Source organism: Odocoileus virginianus, chromosome 31, assembly GCF_023699985.2.
Source record: "Odocoileus virginianus isolate 20LAN1187 ecotype Illinois chromosome 31, Ovbor_1.2, whole genome shotgun sequence".
NCBI lineage: Eukaryota > Metazoa > Chordata > Mammalia > Artiodactyla > Cervidae > Odocoileus > Odocoileus virginianus.
The window spans coordinates 7859270-7874306 of record NC_069704.1 but is presented as its reverse complement, the minus strand read 5'-3'; the positions used below and the strand labels follow the sequence as shown (position 1 = coordinate 7874306).

Here is a 15037-nt window from a genome sequence, read left to right as displayed (position 1 = left end):
TCCTCCACTCCGAGAAGGGCACTTTGGTGGTGATGAAACACCCAGCCTCTGGTCTCTGATGATCCTGGGTTCAAATTTTGACTTTTAGTCTATTATGGTTGTTTCTTTTCTTAAAAAACAAAAAACAAAAACACAGCTTATTTATTTAAGCATTTGTGGCTGTGCTGCGTCTTCACTGCTGCGAGATTTTTTTCAAGTTGCAGTGAGGAGGGGCTACTTTCTAAGTTGCAATGTGTGGGCTTCTCATTACGGTGGGTTCTCTCAATGTGGAGCAGACTCTAGGCCTGAGGCTCCTGAAGCTGTGGCTCCAGGATTCTAGAGAACAGACTGGGTAGATGTGGCTCCCAAGCTGTACAGTATAGGTTTAATATCTGCGGTGTACAGGCTTAGTTACTCCATCGCAGGTAACATCTTCCTGGACCAGGGATGGAACCTGTGTCTGCTGCATTGGCAGGCAGATTCTTTACCACTGTCCCATCCTCTCAGGAAAGCTCGGACAGTTGCTTCTTAATTTCCAGTTCTTATAAGCATAATGATATATGACTTAGCCACATGTAATCACATAGTGCGTGAAAACTGTTTAACATAGTCATTTGATAATAAATTAGAGTACCTATTAATATTATTAAAATAAAATTTTATTTCCCATATATCTTCAAGCATCCACATCTGAAACCTAGTAGACAGTATGCACTGGTAGCTTCAAGCTGTTGAAATAACCATAAGGAGACTTTTCACCTTGGATCTTGAGATATAGATAGATAGATGAGATATTCAGCATAAATTGGTCTTCCAAATATTTTATTTTTATTAAGATAGGAGAAATCTTGGTTGTGGGGAAACAAAAAGAAACATGAACACAGTCCAAGTAATAGAACACATGGTAAAATAGTCTCCTGACTTGAGTTCTGCCTTTACTTAGTGTATAAATGACCCTGCTACTGTCACATTATAGAACAAACAAGATATAAAAATGATGCCAGCAGTCTTAGAGAACTTAGCACCATTTTTGTCAGTGTTGTAAGAATTTATTGTCCATATAAGATCAGGATGCTGTGAGCCTGAGTGATAACGGGAGTAAAGCTGCTACTTCAGCAAGTGAAAAGGAATCCAACCAAGTCTGGTTGTTCATAATCACGACTGCACAGAACCTGTGGAGCATGACCACAGTCCTCTACACTGAGCTTGGTCCTCACAGAGGTGTGGTGGGCTGTGCTCTGGGGTGTCCTACACAGTGTGGTAGCAGGGGGAATGGCCCTATCACCTCACCTGAGAGCCGGTGAAGATTGGAGCTGCAAATGGATGCACTTAACTCACAACCACTCTGGCCAAAGCAAAGCTCTTTGATCCCTGGTCCTGTCTCTTTGCCATTTTCCCTCTTTTGAGTCTGTCCTTGAGTTTCAACCCAGCTTGATATCCCAGGGGCAAGAGCACACGTAGGATTTGGGCTTGACCTGTTTGGGGGCCCAGAATCACCTCGAGTCTTGAAATTTGCATTGAAGAAATGCAAAGAACCATTGGAGAGAGACATCCAATTATGGTCTTTAGGCCATGCGGTTTAAAAATACCTTGGAAACTGTCTTGAAAATGTTGATTTCTGGGTCTTATCTTTGACCTATCTAACAAAACTGTGTGGAGACAGGATCTGAAGATGTATAAGCTCACAGGATATTTCAAGCCTCATAAATGTTTAGAACTCAATAGGTTAGTGACTCTATGAGCAGCTCAATGTAATGAAGGAAAATTGCCTTTATTAATATTTGTCAGTTGTAGCCACCACTGGTTTCTTCTGACCATTGAGAAAACAAAGGATCAGAGAAATTACAATTTGCAGAAGACCCAAAGGATTTTGTCACAAAGAGTTCTTTGCCACCTTACAGGGAAGTGGCAGTCTGGTGCTTGCCCAGATTCACATCTTCCTGAAACAGTAGGGGCATTTCCATGGCCTGGGGAAGATTACATTTAATCTTGTTTTGATCATTTGGTGAGCACTTTTTTATAAAAAGTCTGAAGAAATGACAATTCAGTATAAAATAATCCTACCACCTTGAATGAACCCTTCTAGACCCTGCCACTTCTGAATACATCTAGTAGGTCGCAGACATTTTCCATGGGCAAAAATGACTATGCCTTAAGTTTGTATTTTCATTCATGTTAAAGGAATTGGAAAAAGCTTAGATTTTTCGGGAAATAGTAACTCACAGGTTACTGAGCAGAGGCAATTTCCTCTCTGACTCTTGCCTAAAAACACATGTTGAGCGTGTCAAAAGCAAAGCCCAGCCTGGTCACAGCTCTGTTACTCAGGCCTAAAGCATTTGCTTCTGTGTTTATTACACAGCCAACTTTGACATTTGTATTCATAGTAAGGTGTTTCTAAGAGCCTGGAGATGCAGCAATATCAGTATAGAATCTGGAAAGAGGACATTTGTTTTGAAATAGGTTTGATTTCTAGAATGAGCACTCTGATCCCTTCCCTTAGAGTCTTCCCTTAGAGTACAATGTTCGTTTGAGCAGTTTGCTTCTTGCTATTCCACAGAAGGATGACAGTGGATGAGATGGTTAGATAGCATCTCCTAGTCAGTGGACATGAATCTGAGCAAACTCCAAGAGATAGTGAAGGACAGGGAAGCCTGGTGTGCTGTAGTCCACAGGGTCATGAAGAGTCAGACATGAGTGAGTGACTGAACAACAACGCTAGGGTTCTAGGAAAAGAAATAGAAGATGTGATACTTAACTTCCTAGATCTAATAGCCTGATAGGTGTAACAGATTGGTAGTACATATGTCCATACATCTCCTGTAAGTTAGAGGATTGACAGGCCAGGTTAGCAGATGCCGTGATGGCAGGAATACTGGTCATGGAGTCAGGAGGCCTGGGTCCCATTTTCCTTTGTCATAAAGGATTTTGTGCAAGCCCCTTTTCTTCTCCAGATTGCCATCTCTCCATCCATAACTGAAAAATTATACCAGGCCATATAGTCCAAAAGTCATTATTTACTAACTGTATGATTGTAGGCAAGTTTCTTCTACTCCTAGGCCTCATTTTCCTTATTTATAAAGTTGAGGTTATAAAATGACAGTTGCAAGGCCTAAATATATTAGTACACAGTATTTATTTTTATTTTTAATTTATTTACTTCAATTGGAGGCTAATTACTTTACAATATTGTGGTGGTTTTTGCCATATGTTGACATGAATCAGCCACAGGTATATACGGTATTTAGATAATTATCTTGCTCCCTTGAACAGTCAGTGAGTGCCATCATCACCATCATCATTTATTGGATCTTTTTTCTTCCTATTTCAGCTCTGTGACCTTAGCCAACTCATATTAACCATTACATATTAGCCATTTACTTTCTGAAACTGCTCAACTATATGCTGTACTTACTTAAATTTTTTATTTGGAATGGTTCATAAAACCATTCTTTAAACCAAGGGTCAGCAAAAAAATGTTGTGTTTTTTTTTCTTTTCTTTTTTTTTCTGTAAAGGACCAGACAGTAAATAGGCTTAGCCATAGGCAATATGTAAACAAAAGAGAGTGGCTCTGTTCCAAGAAAGCATTATTTACTGAAAAAGGAAGTGGGCTGGATCTGGCCCAGGAACAGGCAATAGATTACTTGCCTCTGCTTTAAACTAAAGAAACTATACACATTTTTTGATTTATGAGGAACACACACACAACACAAACCTTTGATCCATGAGACGCATGATATTATAGCACGGTTCATGGCTTTGTGCTCTTCCCCACCTACCATCAGCCATGCTTTCACCTTAGAAACAGAGATTTACCTTAGAGAAGAGCTTTGAGGTCAAACCATTGCGGGCAAAATCCAACTCTGGTTCCATTTTGGAACTGTTTCTTTGACTTGCTTTTCATTGCCTTTGTTATTATAATCCTACATAATGGCCTGCTTCAGAGACTCCTTCCCCTCTGCCTGACTGTCAACTTAAAATTCCTTTGTTCGAAACCCTGTCCACTTGCAGATGGCAAGAAGGAAGAAATGATTACATCCCCTGCCTGACACTTGCCTTTCTAGGAGATATTTGCATAGTTGCAAGATTAATGGCCTTTTTATTTCCTCACCTCCCCCTGATCTCTGATCTAAAAAGAACCTGCTTCCAGATCCCAATAAGGTGGCTATTTTGAGACATTAGTCTGCCATCCTCTTGAGCAGTTGTCTTGTCATGTGGCGAGCAGAGCAAGCTTGGACTCAGTAACAAATTCTCCCTTTTTCACAGCTAAGGTAAACTGAGGCCCAGAGATGAGACCTGGTTTACCCAGTCAGGTGCTCTAGGGAAAGAGCCAGTCCTAGAATCTTAGTCACTTGCCTCCAAATCAGAAACTTTGTATGTTTTTACTTTAGCTTAAGGAGGAAGAAATCATTTCCTTCAAAAAAAGAGAAAAGAAAATAAAAGCCTTTATTTGTACTAGAGTTCTAACATAGAAGTGAATTTTTTTCAATCTTCAAGTTAATGGATATGCCATAGTCAGACATGAAAACACTACTATGACTGCTTAATCGAAATACCAGTCCCCTGTCCTTGTCACTTGGATCTCATATTAAAGGTCTCCTTTCATTTCTAGTAAAACAGAAAAACACCGTCTCCCTCCACTCACATCTACTTGAGTTCCAGAATCTTTTTTTTTTTGGCAGTAAATCAGCAGTGAATGAGATGGCCTCTCGCAGCCATCCATATCCTATCCCCAAAGAAGAAATGGAAACAGAAAGTCCTGGAATAGAAACAGGTTTCCTTCTGCTCAAAACTGAATGGAAACAATCCCTCTCCCTTTAACGTGCCATTTTGTTGTCTTTCTCTGGTCTCAGTGACCTGTGCTGGGGTGAAAATTGCAGTAATAACAGCAGCAGCAACAATAGTTATGATTCACTAAGCAAGTATCATTTATCATGAGCCAACGCATTGGAAAAGACCCTGATGCTGGGAAATATTGAGGGCAAAAGAGGAAGGGGACAGCAGAGAATGAGATGGTTAGATAGCGTCACCAACTCAATGGACGTGAAACCGAGCGTACTCTGGGGGATAGTGGAGGACAGAGGAGCCTAGAGTGCTACAGTCCATGGGTCACAAAGAGTCAGACACTACTTAGCGATTTAACAACAGCTACACCATTTACTAGACTTTGCACTAAATGCCCTAATCATGAATGGGAGCATTATGAATTCCATTTTATAGATGAAGAAACTGAAGCACAAAAAGGATAAGTCAACCATCCAAAGAAAAGGGAGTTATATGCTCAAATTCTTCCTCCAAATAACAAATAGATACATAATTTTGACATAAAAATTAATTATGTGGACTTGTGTGATTCCATTTATATGACATGTCCAGAAAAGGTAAATCTATAGAGATAGAATGCAGATTAGTGGTTGTCTGAGGCTGGGAGTAGGGTGATTGCAGTGGCCCCAAGAGAGATTCTTGGGGTAATGGTTATGCTCTAATATTGTACCATGGGACAGTTACAATCTACTACAAACCATTGATCATTTCATACTGGAAATGAAATAAATTTTATGGCATGTAAATTAAGACTCAATAAAGCTGCTAAAAATTAATCATGTGGACAGGAGTTGTAAAAGCTTTTCTTCATCTTCATACCTACTCCCCCCATGTGGGTCTATTCATTTCTGTCACAGACAGATCTGAGCACAGGAAGGTCTCTGCTTATCCAGGATTTTAGCTCCATTTCTTCTTTGAGGATAGGACACAGAAGTATGGGTGCTGCTTCTCCTTCAATGCTGATTTCTTGCCAAAAAAATAATCCTGGAATTTGAGTGGGTGCACACAGAAGAAGAGGGTGCTTCCTTGTTTTAATAAAAATGAAAGGAGACCATGACTATAAATGAAATATGACAAGAACAGGGGACTGATTTTTCCATCAAATGGACACAAGCATATTTTAATATATTTTAGAAATGGTTACTGCAACAGCTCATTTGTATATTTGCTTATTCACTTAATATATATTCATCAAGCCCCTGTAATGTGCATCTTTCTCAATTCTGGAGATAGGATAATGAATACTACAGTTAGAGCTCATAGCCCAATAGGCAAATTACCCTCCTCTTTCTATCTTTACCTACTCTCCCAGGCTCTAACTGTATTTGGAGTTAACTTCTCCCATACAATCTCCCATATCATTTTTAAATTAATTTATTTATTTTAATTGGAGGCTAATTACTTTACAATATTGTAGTGGTTTTTGCCATACATTAACATGAATCAGCCATGGGTGTACACGTGTCCCCATCCTGAACCCCGTTCCCACCTCCCTCCCCATCCCATCCCTCAGGGTTGTCCCAGGGTACCAGCCCTGAGCGCCCTGTCTCATGCATCGAACCTGGACTGGTGATCTATTCCACATATGGTAATATACATGTTTCAATGCTTTTCTCACAAAGATCCCACCCTCACTTTCTCCCACAGAGTCCAAAAGTCTGTTCTTTATCTCTGTGTTTCTTTTGTTGTCTCGCATATAGGGTCATTGTTACCATCTTTTTAAATTCCATATATATGCATTAATAGACTGTACTGGTGTTTTTCTTTCTGACTTACTTCACTCTGTATAATAGGCTCCAATTTCAGCCCATATCATTTTACCTATTTCTTTTCTATGAGTCTTTGCACTGTCCTCAGTTCAGTTCAGTTCAGTTGCTCAGTCGTGTCCGACTCTTTGCGACCCGATGAATCACAGCACACCAGGCCTCCCTGTCCATCACCAACTCCTGGAGTTTACTAACTCATGTCCATCGAGTCAGTGATGCCATCCAGCCATCTCAAGCTCTGTCGTCCCCTTCTCCTCCTGCCCCCAACCCCTCCCAGCATCAGGGTCTTTTCCAATGAGTCAACTCTTCGCATCAGGTGGCCAGAGTATTGGAGTTTCAGCTTCAGCATCAGTCCTTCCAATGAACACCCAGGACTGATCTCCTTTAGGATGGACTGGTTGGATCTCCTTGCAGTCCAAGGGACTCTCAGGAGTCTTCTCCAACACCACAGTTCAAAAGCATCAATTCTTTGGCACTCAGCTTTCTTCACAGTCCAACTCTCACACCCATACATGACCACTGGAAAAACCATAGCCTTGACTAGACGGACCTTTGTTGGCAAAGAAATGTCTACGCTTTTTAATATGTTATCTAGGTTGGTCATAACATTCCTTCCAAGAAGTAAGCGTCTTTTAATTTCATCTGCAGTGATTTTGGAGCCCCCCAAAATAAAGTCTGATGCTGTTCCCACTGTTTCCCCATCTATTTCCCATGAAATGATGGGACCAGATACCATGATCTTAGTTTTCTGAATGTTGAGCTTTAAACCAACTTTTTCACTCTCCTCTTTCACTTTCATCAAGAGGCTTTTTAGTTCCTCTTCACTTTCTGCCTTAAGGGTGGTGTCCTCAGTTATGTCCAGCTCTTTGAAACCCCATGGAGAGTAGCCACCAGGCTCTTTTCTCCACGAAATTTTCCAGGTAAGAATACTGAAGTGGGTTGCCATTTCCTTCTTCAGGGGATTTTCCTGACACAAGGATCGAACCTTCATCTTGCATTGCAGGCAGATTTTCCACCTGGAAAATGAATTCCATTTTATGGTCATTCCTGTTAACATTGTGCATTTCATAATCTCTGTCTTCATTTGGGAAGGAGAAATGATATAGAGTATTTCTTACATATGGGGACTTAATCTGAGTTTTTAATGACATCTAGAGCAAAATACTTTTCCAGTAGTCATGTATGGATGTGAGAGTTGGACCATAAAGAAGGCTGAGTATCAAAGAGATGATGCTTTTGAATTGTGGTGCTGGAGAAGACTCTTAAGAGTACCTTGGATGGAAAGGAGATCAAATCAGTCAATCCTAAAGAAAATCAAGCCTGTATATATATTGGAAGGACTGATGCTGAAGCTCCAATATTTTGGCCACCTGATGCAGAGGGTCAACTCATTGGAAAAGATGCTGATGCTGGGAAAGGTTAAAGGCAAAAGGACAAGTGGGTGGCAGAGGAAAGATTAGATGGTTAGATAGCATCACTGATTCAATGGACGTGAATTTGAGCAAACTTCAGGGGATAGTGGAAGACAGAGCAGCCTGATATGCCGCAGAGCATGTGTCACAAAGAGTCAGACACAATTTAGCGACTGAACAACAACAACAAATCACTTTACAATGCTATGTTAGTTTCTGCTGTATGACAGTGTGAATGAGCTATATGTATACATATGTCCCCGTCCTCTCAAACCTCCTTTCCCCTCCCAACCCACCTCTCTAGGTCATCACAGGGCACTGAGCTGTGTTATACAGAACCTGCTACACATCATTTTCCCACTCGCTGTCTATTTTACACGTGATAGTGTATATATGTCAATGAGACTCTCTTGAGAAATTCATCCCACTTTCCCCTTCAAAAGGGGTCAGTCTTAGGAATAGTTAATTAGAAGGATATTCTACATTGAGAGAACAATAAATTAAAAAAATGCGAGGAAGCATTTGGAGTGTTGGGGAAGAAAAAAATAGTCGCTGGAGCCTAGTGAAGAAGGAGGAAAGTAGAGGACTGGTGAGGTGGTCAGGCCATCAGGTCAGGCCATCATAGCCATGATGAAGTGTTCCAATTTCATACTAAGTACAATGGATGAAGAATCTCAAAAAGCGAAGTGACAAAGATCTGATTTATACTTTAATGAAATCATGTTGAATTCTTTGTGAAGAATGCACAGAGGAAGGAAGCCTAAAGTAGTGAAACTGTGAATACTATGAATAAACATGTGCAGTGTAAGATTCCCTAGGTAGTAGCCTGGAGTCATGGGTCTAGATTACAGAGTGATCTCAGCACCATCAGATATGCACCTCAGAGTTTACTGTTTTCAAACTCAACTCACTGAAATTTCTGGCATTAAATGTTCCTGTTGATTTCATACCTCCCCCATGCACATCTGAAATTATATGCAGTACATTTATTATGACCAAGAATCGTTAGGGAGGTCACCCAGAGTTTTGGGCATCTCTTGATGTGGCATCATCTATTTTGCGGAGTTTCTGCATCTCACTCCTTCTCCAGGGAATCTGATGTACTTCCTGTCACCCCAGTGTAATTCTCACTGCAGCTCACATAACTGCCTTTTATTGGCCAAACACTGCTGGCTTTGGCACTCCACATACTTCCCCTTATTAAGAGGAATCCACTTCAATCCCAGGCTCCTTGTAAGAATAAATATTTTATCTGTTCGACATTCCATTCCATACATCCCAAGAAGAGGGAAATATAGGGAGCGTTGGGTTGGGAGTCAAGAGAAGTGGTTCTATTCTCCACTCGACTATATAACTCATTGCCTAGCCATTTCTCTTCTCTGTGCCCCAGATTCGCTACTTGTAAAATAACAGCACTGAACTATTAAGCTGTGGGTAGTAAGTGTTTCTTTACTGACTCTCTAGAATGTGCTTCTTTTGATTTCTAACTGGTCTTGCTCATTATTGTGTTGCCTTCTCTGTTGTCCTCAGGGCTTTTGAGGCTGTGGCTTAATATGTTGCCTAAGCTTCAGCAAGTGCAACAAACCATTGTAAGAATTCTCAGATTTCATTCTCATATTTATTTTGCATTTGCGTTAGGGTTGTTGGAAGGAGTCAATGAAATTACATATGTGGAGTTTCTAGTGCCATTCACTAATTAGTGCAGCTCAATATATATTAACCATGATTACAAATAATTTTGTATTTGTTAACCACTAATACAAGTAATGAATGGCATCACCAACTCATTGGACATGAGTCTGAGCGAACTCTAGGAGATAGTGAAGGGCAGGGAAGCCTGGTGTGCTGCAGTTCATGCAGCCGCAAAGAGTCAGACACAACTGAGTGACTGAACAACAATTACAAATAAATGCTACTCATTCATTCTTCACTTTCTTCCTTTCTTCCTCTTTTTTTCTTTCCTTCCTTTAATTACTAGATAAACAGAAAGGGGTGAGATTGAAAAAAATCATGCATCCCAAGACCTTCCATTTTCCAAATATGTATAATAATGTCCCATCATTTATTTGGTTCAGATGATGTCTAGATGTTGACTCATTTAGAGAGGACTGTTCACAGTGGGGTGATCTGGGTGTGCACTGGTGAGAGTGGAGGGTAAATAGTCAAACCCAGTAGAAATGGAACCTGTAGGTTCAACTCAAATCTTCCCTTATGATGATTCTTCCATGAAGACAGAGGGTCAAACCCCACTCTGCTCTGATGGATGGTCTACCTGATGGCAGGGAAGAGAAGAGAAACAGTGTTTAAAGTGTGGGCTTCCCAGACAGCGCTGGGCGTTCTCCTAAGCCCTGGGCTTTATTAACTATATGATATAGGCAAGTTACTTAACCTTTGGGATATTAGCTTGTTTTTCTTTTTTTTAATATGTAAAATGAAGACTATGTGGTCCACTCACAGCTACCCAGAGGTAGAGCAGAGAGATCTGCAGCAGAGGTTGACACGAGGTGAGTGTTGACATATGGCATGCTGGTTGTGTTTGTTTTCTGAAAGCGTAACCGGTTTACAATGTTGTGTTAGTCTCAGGTACACAGCCAGGGGATTCTTTACAGACTCTTTTCCTTTATAGGTTATTGCAAAATACAGAGAATAGTCCTCTGTGCTTTACAGTAGGCCCTTGTTGATTATCTATTTTATATATAGTAGTGTGTATATGTTAATCCCAAACTCCTAATTTAGCCCTCACCCTTCCCCTTTTCTCCATTGATAACTGTTAAGTTTGCTTCCTGTTTCTGTGGGTCTAGTTCAGTTTCGTATATTCTTATTAACTTTACTAATGTTGAAATATTTTACCAGTGTGTATATCAGAGCTATTACTAGTAGAGACATGAATTTATTATTAGTGTTCTCTAACAATACTTGGTAATAATTTATTTTTTGTGTTCTTATTATTTGTATTCCTATTATGAAGTAATAAGGAAGATTAAAAAGACTCCTGGTTGAAGTCTATACCATTGTTCCCGTGGTGAAGACCAACAGTTGGGCAAGGTGAGATCATTCCATCTTTTGAAAAGATGGACAGGATGAAGTTTATCCATAAGTTCTATGCTCACAAAACCAAACTTGAGTTTCTGTTGTATCAGAAGTCATCTGCGATGGTCTTGTTGGGGGCTGGGCAACTTCACATGGGTGGTGCCCAACCTGACCGGCTCAGGTTTGCAGCACCTGCTCAAATGAGAAAACAATTCTTTCCAAAGAACCTCGCAGCAACATTTTCCTGTGAGGAAAGTGTGAGTAGACTCACAGAGGAGGAATGAAGGGCAGGGCTTGGCTATCTGGGTCAGGAAGAATTTGCAGGGAAATAAACATGGTAACTCGTGAGACATCAGAGGCAATTATCTTTAAGAAAAAGATGGGCTTGGCTTAATTCATTTTTCCATGTGGTTACATTTTATTGGTGCTTGCTGGGTGACAAATCACCCATTTTTAGCTTTTATTTAGCTTTAGTTTTGATCTTATGAGTTAAGAATGACTAATGCCTCAAAGAGTATGACCCTGGAGCAAAGCATGCTGGGAAAGCACATTTCTGGGTGCATGTTCCCTCTGTGCTTGGAGACATGGATTCAAATAAAAGTCAAGACTACTACCCCACCAGGGGCCATTGCTTTGGAAAATAAAACAGGGTTTTTGAATACGTCTTTGTTTGCCATTCTTATTCAAGGTTATCCAAAGATGAATCTGCTTCAAGAGAAGAGAGAGTAGTAAATTTAACTGGAACTTTTAAATAATGTTCAGTCCAAAGCTAAGAAGCTTAAGATCAAATAAGTATTTGAAACTTCTGGCCAAGAACCAAAATGAGTGTCTTCAATAGGCATTATTTCCTGGGTCTTTCTGGCTCAGAAGAGCAAGTGCAAGGGATAAAATTTGGTTCTTGCTTAATTCCGTTAATGGTCAGACTGTAGAGGGAGAAAGCTAATCACCTCACTTCCTTTTCTGACTGTTTTTGTTGTTTAGAGTTACTCCCCTAAGAGTTCAACCCTCTACAGCTAAAAGGACTGGAGGAGATTGGATATCCATTTGTGGCCTTTTGCAAGCACTGGCTGCTATGTGCTAGTCAAATGTTAATCCTGTCTATGGGGCTAGTTTGTTCCTCTCCACAATCCTAGGAGGGAAGCCTGGTTATTAGGACCTCTGTTTTTACAGAAGGGGAAACAGATTCAAAGATTTTGGTGACTTGCCCAAGATCACATGATAAGCTAGTGGCAGAACCAAAATGTGAACTAAAAATCTCTCAAATTCTACTCTACATCATAATTGAACAGCCACTGATCATTTTAAATTTTTCAAAAAATTAGAAAAATGTTTAGTGGCCTTATTTCTCTTGACTGCGGGGTTGAGATGTCTCCTCTTTATAAGCCACATAGAATTGCCTGGTGGTACCTTCTCAACAGATTTAGTAAAAGCAGGTATGTGAGTTTACAAATTGGGGGATTTGGCAAGTTTCTTGCTGCCATCATTTGCATCTTTAGGGCCCAAGGATGTTGGAGCATGAACAAAGCTTAACCTATCATATTATTTTATAGAAAGGGAAACTGGGATTTGGAGAGGAAGAAGGGATTGCTCAAGTGACAAACAGCGGACCCCTCAGTGTCCTCCGAGAACTGATGAAGTAGCTGATAAAGGAAGTTCATGGAGAAGAGAGGAAAAAGAAGCATGCATTATCACAAGGCAACCTCAGCATCCTTCCAGCCGTAGAGCTTCAGATGAATCAGCTCTTTGACCTTCAGCTTGCTCATGTGTAAGAAGAACAGAACCTACTCCACAGGATTTGAGGGTTAAATGACGCTGTACCTTCAAGTTCCTCAGTGCAGGGCCTGGCCTGCAGTAGGAACTCAGTACATAAAAGTCGTAATAAATGCATATGAGATCAGAAGCACAGAGAGAGACAGAGAGAGTCTGTGAGATAGGGGCAGAACTAGAGGGAGTGATTTCTGTCTGTTGTTCCCACACTCGGTTCTATTTGGGAAAACAGAGGGGTGAAGATAACAGGAAAAGGGGGCACGTCCTTAAGTACATCATCTATTGTTGCCCAGATGATATTCTGGTAACAAGGAAACCCCCTGAAATTGGTTTGTTCGTGGCTCCCCATGTGACCCTCCAGGGCTTTCAGGGGCAAGCGCAGGAATTTCAAGAAGGATCCAGGAATGAGGCAGTCACAGATGGGAACATTTATTTCTTTGGGAGTCTTCCTTTTCGGATGTTCTCAGAGCTTTGGGTGGACTAGAAGGGATCTTCAGGCTAGAACCTGATGGGGGTGGGGCATGTTCCCCTTCCACCTTGCCTGTGTTTATCTGACTCTCACAGCGGGGCCAGATGCCAACTTTCCTATCCAGTCAACAGATGAGACTCTGGGACGTTTATAAATAGCTTCTAGAAACACTTTCTGAAACTTCCCTGAGGACTTCTAAACACTCCTTAATAGGGGCAGATTGCAAGAGAAAAACAAAATTTCCAAAGACAAATTGGTAGGGTTGAACAGAACATTAAATAGAAATCATAGTAAAAGTGGGAAGTTGAGGGTGGCAATCTGCTTAGGAAAATTTCTAATTTCAAGTTTATAAATAAAAAGATATAGATGAATACTGGGACAGGATGTGGTTTAGATTGGCTCCTTCATGATAATAATTTTTCCACATCAAACAACAGTTCGTGTTAATAGAACCATATTGGGAAATTAACCTTGTTTGAAACAATACATTTTTTCAAATCTTTAAGTATTTTTAGACACTCATTCAATTTTAAGCTGTTATGAAAAATCATTAGCTCTTCAGTTACAAGCAGTTCTTATCTGCTCATGCAAGCAGCCATACACTCCTCACCTTGACCCTGGTGTCCTCCAAGGAAGGCCTGGCATTCAAGTTCCAGGGCAGAGTTGAAGCAGGTATGTTTTCCTCTGGGCGAGCAGATTTTACATGAGGACATAGATTCACAGAGAATGGATGAACCCCAGGAATGTTTCAACCTCCAGGGACTCCCTGGAACCAGGACACGGAGACAAGGGGAGGGTTCTTAGCCAAAAGGAGCCTCAAGGGTTACTGTTTGCTGGTTTTCATCTGTCCAGACAAGATCCAGCCTGCCAGTTCAAGCTGACTGCACTGGGAAAAATACAGAGATGCCAGACAAGCTATGAATTCTTTGTTCTCTTATCAGAGAGGAGACAGCTTTTCTAACAGAAGGTCCCACTGGGATCAAGGACAGTAGCTCTGATCTGGAGTGTCTCAGGTTGCCTTGGCTGTATCAGAGAGAGCCCTCAATCCTGCTCCATAGGGCCTCTTATGGGACCAACGAGGGGCAGCCTGGATCTTATCAGGGGTAACCAGGCAAGCAGTGGACAGGCAGCAGGTCCCTGGGGGATTGTCCCAGGGATCCCAAACAATCTTTGGTCAGAACAACACATAATTTCTCTGCAAGAAGCAGCGTAGCCAAACAACAGATCTAGATAAATAATGTGAATGAGTGCTGCTGTTGTTAGAATTATTCCCTTTCATATACGATATTCTTTAATTTTATAGTGACCGTAAGAGGTAGAGGTAATAAATATGGTGAAAGTTCTCATTTTGCAAGGGAAAAAATGAAACACTGCCAAGGCAAAAAAAAAAAAAAAAAATCCACTGAGGTCTAGAACTCACAGCGCAAGGTCTGGGGCTTGAAACTGTTCTGAATGTAGACCAAGTCTTAGGGCCTTTTCCCTGGGTCCATTGATTCCATTCTGTCACACAATTCTCTATCTCATTCATTCATTCCTTCAACAAAGGAATTGAGTGCCTGCCACCTTGCCAACACTATTCTAGGTGTTGGAGTAATGTCAGAGGTCATGACTGTCAGAAATACCTGCAAGATGCAGAATAAAACATGTGTACGGTCTTCTGTATCACTACTCATCATCTTATACAACATGGCTCCCAACTCAGGGTACTTATTGTCTAGGACACAGCCAATAATCAAAACACTAGCTTAAACACCAGAAAAAAGGTGTAAATCATCTGGAAGAAAGACAGCAA

At 40.9% G+C, this 15037-nt stretch overlaps 1 long non-coding RNA gene across 1 annotated transcript; it reads left to right on the top strand.

Annotated features, from left to right (window-relative positions):
* Positions 1-10940: 10940 nt before the first annotated feature.
* LOC139032350 (uncharacterized) lies at positions 10941-14673 on the top strand. The gene is made up of 2 exons (XR_011484853.1): positions 10941-11024; positions 12560-14673. It is a non-coding gene; the product is annotated as an uncharacterized lncRNA (long non-coding RNA).
* Positions 14674-15037: the final 364 nt, after the last annotated feature.